Source organism: Carcharodon carcharias, chromosome 9 (assembly GCF_017639515.1).
Source record: "Carcharodon carcharias isolate sCarCar2 chromosome 9, sCarCar2.pri, whole genome shotgun sequence".
NCBI classification, from domain to species: domain Eukaryota; kingdom Metazoa; phylum Chordata; class Chondrichthyes; order Lamniformes; family Lamnidae; genus Carcharodon; species Carcharodon carcharias.
The window spans coordinates 46917049-46924473 of NC_054475.1; the positions used below are offsets into that span (position 1 = coordinate 46917049).

The following is a 7425-nucleotide window of genomic DNA, read 5'->3' on the forward strand; positions in this document are numbered from 1 at the left end:
TCTACATTTATTAGTGAAGGAATTCAGCAGATCCAAAAGGACATGTTCGGAGCCCTTAAAAAAATTGAAAAATTTGGGCACTTTGAGAAGAAACAGTTCATAATGTAACAGGAGCATCCAGGATACTGAAAATTATGTTAGGAAGATGAGAATGGCTGAAAAGGGGTGAGTTATCAAAGGCCACCCATCTACAGAAGTCTTTAAAAAAATTCTAAGAATGTTAATTTTTGAATTTTTACGCAATAGTTGTGAATCACTGTGCAATCTAAATGACATACAATGCATATTCTTGTAGTTATGGAAAGAAATAACACCTTAAACTGCATGTGGCTGGGAGCACATATTCACCAGCTTCCCAATATTGTATCTTTTTTGCACCAGAGAGAAAAGTTGGTTTGGGCCAAAGTCAGTTTTTTGGCTTATAAATCCCTGTCTATATGTTCCATTTCATGTTCATTGGGTGAAAACCTTTTGTAGGTATGGTTGCCAATTTATTAGGAGGCAGATGTGCCTCTATAACATCCAAGAAGCTCAAAATCATCCTTGTTCCCAAAATTACAAGTGCCATCACAGTCTCATCTGCCACCTGTAATCTGCTCACCCCCTGCCTTCCTATTTATACCAAATTCCCTTCACTCTACTGTCTACATTACCCCTTTGTCAAAACATCTACCCTTGAACCCTCTTTTCTTCTGACTTATTACTCCAATGATAGCATAGGAAGACGAGTAGACCATTCAGCCCCTAAGCTTGTTCTGCCATTTAATTAAATCATGGTGGATCTGTACCTTAATTCCATCTACCCACCTTGATTCTGAAACACTTGATACCTTTGCTTATCAATCTCAGTTTTGAAATTTTCATTTGATCTAGGCCCAATAACTTTTTTGATAAGTTCCAGGTTTCCACCATCCTTTATGTGAACAAATGTCTTGACATTATTCCTGAACTATCTCTAATTTTAAGGATATGACCCCTTATTATGAACTTCCACACCAGAAGAAATGGTTTCTTTCTATCTAACCTCCCCTTCCTCTCTATGATCCACAAATGCTTTCCCCAACTTCACAGCCTCTATAAGCAGCTCATAGATACCTGGCTATGAAATTCTGGTTGTCTTTCCCACTCAGCCTCCTGTTTTATTCTCTTGAGTCTGCTTTCCAACCTGCTGTTGGCACTGGCTGCCTCTGATCAAAGTTGTCAGAGATATACTGTGTACTTGTAATCACGGTGTGCTGAACCTTCTCATCTTTCTTTTAGGCTTTGATAGAATTGACCATTCTATCCATTTCCTTTCCTCTTTGACTCACATCTGTGGCCCCAGCCTCTCCTATTTACATTTTCATTTTCTGCAGCTCAATCAGCGCATCTCCTCCACTGGCCTCTCACCACTACATCTTCACAGTCAGCTCTGCCATGCCTCAAGCCATCATGCACAGGTGCCTCCTATTCCTTATATACACATTATGTGACATCCTCAAACAAGGGCCAGTTCCATATTTATAGGAATGACACCCAACCCCACAGTATTTATTTCCATCATTCTCCACTAACTGTCCTACAACAAGTTCTAGATAAGCCAGCAATTTGTTCAGCTCAAAACTAGCAAGACAAAAGTCAATGCCAGGTGCCAGTCTGTATCTTGTTCTCATGCTTTGCTTTTAGAAACCGTTGGCTCTTATCCTGCTATCTGACCTTTGTGCTGCTATTACCACCTGCTTCAGTCTTTAACATTATCATTACCATTCCCTTTGTCTTGAGTCCATGAGCTCTTTGTCAATTAATCTCTCCTGAGCTCCAACCTATCCCTGACCTTCTATTTTACTCCATCTGCTCCAGCCTCCTTTTTTGACAGCTTAAATCCCCTCACATTTTTACCTCTCTTTAGCTCTGAAGAAGGGTCATACATACTTGAAACGGATCTGTTTTTCTTTCTCCACAGATGCTGCCAAATGTTTCTTTTTATTCATTCATAGGATGTGGGCGTTTCTGGCTAGGCCAGCATTTATTGTTCATTCTTAATTGCCCTTTAGAATATGGTGATGAGCTGCCTGCTGAGTTTTTCCAGGACTTTCTGTTTTTGTTTCAGATTGCCAGCATCTGCAGTATTTTGGCTTTCATTATATTAAGACAAAAGTCATTATTTTTAGTTGTCGTCAGAAACTTCATGCTTCATGCCTAAGTTGTATCTCCTTTATTCCTGCTCACTGAGACTGACTTTGTATGTATGCAATCTCAGTACCCTGTTTGACCAATTCAACATCAGATCTGCCATCTGACTTCAGTCTTCTCTCAGCTCCAGCACTGCTGAAATCCATTCATCAAGGACCCATATGAACATACAAACATACAAATTAGGAGCAGGAAAAGGCTACTTAGCCCCTCAAGCCTGCTCCATCATTAAGTAAGATAATGGCTGATCTGATTGTAACCTCAACCCCACATTCCCGTCTACCCCTATAATATTTCACATACTCCTCCTTGTTAATCAAGAAACTATCTGCCTTGAAAATATTCAAAGACTCTGCTTTCACCTGTTGTGACACAGCAGTTGGTAAAGGCTGAGTTGTTTAAATCCCAGAGGGAAACTTGAACAACTGTCATAACCTTTATTTTCAATTGGTATGTTTGAGATGCAGCTCTGAATTCAGGAATAAAACCACCAAGCCTCAAAACATTTTTTATATAAAACTTAATTAAACATTTATCAACTTAACAACAAATTAAACACATACGCATGTCTACAAATTACTACCATAATAACTTTTAAACAAATCCCCAAATTAAGCACTCCCGGTAAATCTTCACCAAGGCGGCAATAACCCATATATTCTAAACAGACACCAAGCAAAGCACATTTGACCTTACAGATTCAAAATAAGGTTCCCTGCAATTTGGTTCCTTTACAGACACAATTGTAGGCTTACAGACTGGTTAGATCTAAAATGCCTCTCACCTACACACACAAACTCCTTTCTGTTTATACTTAGCGCTTCCTTTGTATATAAATTTTCCATTGTATTCCAGGCTTTTAACATCTTCTAACAATAACATTTACGTCCCACTAACTTTATTAGTAATATAAACACTTGGCGTCTCCCAACTCGGTGCAAGATTTTATCCATTCTTTTGAATGGTTTATTTAAAAATGTAAATTGCAATTTATGCTTAACTAATTAACATCTCAAAACTACTATACATCAAAGACTAGCTGACTTTAATCCAATTAAGCCATAGACAGACACACAAATATACAGTCCTTACTACAAGTCCAATTTAATAATAATTTCCAATAACAGCATAGACATTAATATCTCTTCATGACATTCCCCTCTTTATTGAAAAATGAACTGTCATAATTTTAAAAGACAGCTTTTTTTAATAATGCATCTCACATTATCTCCTATACTTATTACATTACAAAATGCATGCATTAACATAACTATATATACATATATATATATATACACAATTCATTGTTATCAACAGAAATAATTCCAGTTCAGTTTTCAGATTTTTTAAAATGTCCAATTTTTGCTTTAAGCTTTAAACTCTTGATATCACATCTGCGAACAGATTTTCTCTACCAGCAACATGTATAATTCATAGGTTATATGGTTGTAGTAATAGACTCCACCTGAAAAGTCTTGCACTTTTGTGTCAAAGTTTATCCAAAAACGTCAAAGGATAGTGGTCTGTAGAAAGAATTGTTTCTGATGAATTGTTTGCCACATAGATTTCAAAATGTTGCAATGCTAACACCAACCCCAAGATCTCTTTTTTTGATCATTGAATATCTTCATAGTACATTCAGCTTCTGTGAAAAATACCCTATTGGTTTTTCAATTCCAGTGTCATCTTCTTATAACAGCACAGCCCTGATACATATATTATTTGTGTCAATGGCCAACTTAAATTGCTTGGCATAATTGGGTACTGCCAAAACTGATGTGGTAGTTAATACAGTTTTCAAACCATCAAATGCTTTCTGACTCCAGTGTCCATTGAAATTTCTTGTTCTTTTTTAATAGTTCAGTCTGTGGAGCAACCACATTGCTTAAGTTTGGTACAAATTTCCAGTAAAACACACTCATGCCCAGAAATCTCAAAACTTCTCGTTTTGTCAAAAGCCTTGACTTTCACATTTCTCGGAGGCACTTTACCATGTCCAATGGTATGGCCTAGATACGTAACTTACGCTTTTGCAAATTCACTTTTAGCTAAGTTCATCACTAAATTAGCTTCTTGTAATCGAGAAATAATTCTCCCAGGTGCTGTAAATGCTCCTCCCACACCTGACTGAAAACAATTAGATCATAAATATAAACCACACACTTGCTTAGACCTGCAATTACTTTGTTTGTCAGTCTTTGAAATGTCACAGGCACATTCTTCATACCAAATGGCATGACTTTAAATTGATATAGTCCATTTGGCATCACAAAAGCTGATATCTCTTTTGCTCTTTGCAGCAACATTACCTGCCATCATCCTTTTAGCAAATCAATCTTTGAGATAAATTTTGGTTGACCCACTTTTTCAATGCAATCTTCCAATCATGGTATAGGATATGAATCCTCTTTTGTCATTACATTCACCTTGCGATAGTCCATACACAGGGTGGAATTTTCCCAGAATTGCACTAAGTGTGGTAGTGGGCTGGTAAAATGGAGTCCTACCCGTGATGAAAATGGCGGGTTTTCACACAATATCTTCTCGAGCCCACCTCCTTACATATTCACTCTCACGAAACTCGCCATGTCCATGGCGGGCAGGCTCTCATTCGCCCGCTTGCCATCACCCTGCTGTTATATCACGCCGGCTGCCATATTTAAAAGGCAGCCGCTAGCAAAGCAATCATTGCCACTGGCTCACCATCACTGCCCAGGAGACATGGCCAGCAAAGGCAAAAAATTTGTGAGCGACTCAGGATGTAGGCATTGTGCACACTCCCTGGAAACCGTGCACATGTCCAGGTGATTGCATTCCACCGACTCGGCCTCCCTGATGCGTGGATTGGTGTTGTCGGTGATCAGCCGCTTCTCTCAGGAATATGTGGCGAGGACTCCGTTCCGGCTGAAGCTCCTGGACTCTTACTTGCTGTAATTGGCACTGAGTGGAATAGCTCAGTTCCTTTACTGCACGCCGGTTGGTATTTTCCCCATTAACTCCTTTCTGTCCGGATTCGTTGCCTGTGTAGGGGCCATCATGCTGACAGTTTGCTTGTGGATACATATCAACCCTCAGAACAAAGCATCTCACCTGAGTGAGCACTTGCAGATTTCTCCTTTGCCAGTACCATCCTTCATCTAGTGGTGGTCAACTTCATAGGTTGAGTGTACACATTGTCATGCAGCAGAAATAATGAGAGGGACTGGAACACGTATTGTGGCTGCAATGGATCTGTTTGAACTTTGATTACACATTTTGTTTTGTTCCGTATATACATACAAAAAAGTACATGCAGGATGTGTTTCTGGTGGTCGCACACCAGCTGCATGTTCAGTGAGTGGAAGCCCTTGTGGTTGATGAAGTCCATCGCGTGTAGCAATGGACACCTGGGCGCCACGAGTGCAGTCAGTCGCACCCTGCATCTGTGGGAATCCCGAGATCAGGGCGAATCCAATGGCCCTTGCATCCTGATTGTCCCGGTCCCGGGCAAAATGCACAAAGTTGTGTGCCATGGAGAAGATGGCATCTGTGACCTCATGGATGCATTTGTGGGTGGCAGATTGTGAAATCCCACAGAGGTCACCCATGGAGCCCTGAAAGAAGCCACTAGCATAGAAATTGAGTGCCACAGTCACTTTCACAGCCACTGGCAGTGGATGCCCTCCATGTCCTGATTTGGTGCCAAGTCCTGTAGTAAGTGGCTGATACGAGCTACCAGGTCCCTAGACATGCACAGTCGTCATTGCCACTGGTTCTCAGTCATCCGCAGGAATGGCAGGCGGTGTCTATAAACCCTGGGTGTCGCTAGGCGCCGACCAGCCACGGCTCACTGTCGCTCCTGGGCAGTGTGTGCAGGAGCCCCTGCTGCCCCTTCTTCCTGAGGTTGCTGCTCCTGCCTTTACACAGCCAGGAGCCTCAGTCACTCTCTCCTCTGTCTTCTATGGTCTCTGTAGGCCATCAGACATACAGCTAGATCACCAGGATCCATAATCCTGACGTGGTCCTCCTGCAGCATGAAAGAGAGAGAGAGACATGGTTATCGTGACTGTACTTAGCACCTTTCCTGGCCCTGTGTGACCGCCCCTTAATGCTTCCCGGAGAGTGCTGGTCACCTGTTGAATGGCCAGAGATGAGCACGCTGCATAGCTGGCCTGTCAATCTGCAACACTGGTCCAAACTGGGATGCTGAGTTTGAAATGGGCTGTGAGAACCTCCAGCAGTGACTGCTACATGGCCAGCATTAGCGAGGAGATCGTACAACGTGTGCAGCCCAACTGCTCTGCGGTCCAATAAAGTGGTGGCGGACTTAAAATCTGTACTGGGTGGGTTTGGTTAAGGGCGGGGGATATGGGAGGGGGGTGGGGGGTTAAGTATGGAGCCCTTGCTGGCCCCTTGGTGCCTCCTTGATGCTTGCATGAGCGAGCAGGCTAGAAGCCTGACCTCAATCATATCACTGTGGTTGCGCATTATCTGCCTTAATTGCAGAGACAGGGTCAGTTTATACAGGTGTCCCTAATGTGTGGCCAGTTCCCTCACTCACCCTGCCTCCCACCTCGATTGTCTGTACACGAGATGTAGCACCAGGGCAGCACTTGACCCCCACCCCTCATCAGTTGCCTCCGAGGCTAGCCAGCACATCCCCCCCAGACACCTCCCTACCCCTCTCAGCAGTCACCTACGAGGCCAGGCATCAGTTTCCCCACCCTCATGGCACCCCCGAGGCCTGTAAACAAGGGTGAGCTGTGGAGAATGCTGATCCTCACTCACCTCACTTCCCCCAAAGTGAAGGCCACCAAGTGTACGCTGACTAATGGTGAGAAAGGTGGTTCGCCGTCAGCAGGCTGAACGAAAGATTGCGACCTGCCTTCACGCTGTCATGAAGTGGGTCCCACCATATTTTCTGCACACACCACCTATCAAGCCCACCACCAGCGGGCTTGGAAATTTGCACCCACAGTCTTTGTGTTCCATCTGGTTTTGGTACCAGCACAATAGGTGAACTCGTTACTACAACTAGACTCAATGGTATCATTTTGAAGCATGAAGTCAATTTCTTTTTGTACTCTTAATAATTTTGCTGGATTTTATCAAGAAGGATGTTGCCTTATTGAAGATGAAACTTATACAGACATCATGTATAGCTAAAAATAACAACAAAAATAAAAACAAAAAACTGCAGATGCTGGAAATCCAAAACAAAAAATAAAAAATACCTGGAAAAACTCAGCAGGTCTGGCAGCATCGGCAGAGAAG

General features: G+C 42.4%; 1 pseudogene; it reads left to right on the top strand.

Annotated features, from left to right (window-relative positions):
- Nucleotides 1-5007: 5007 nt before the first annotated feature.
- Nucleotides 5008-5336, top strand: LOC121282397 (annotated as a pseudogene).
- The last annotated feature ends 2089 nt before the right edge of the window (nt 5337-7425 follow it).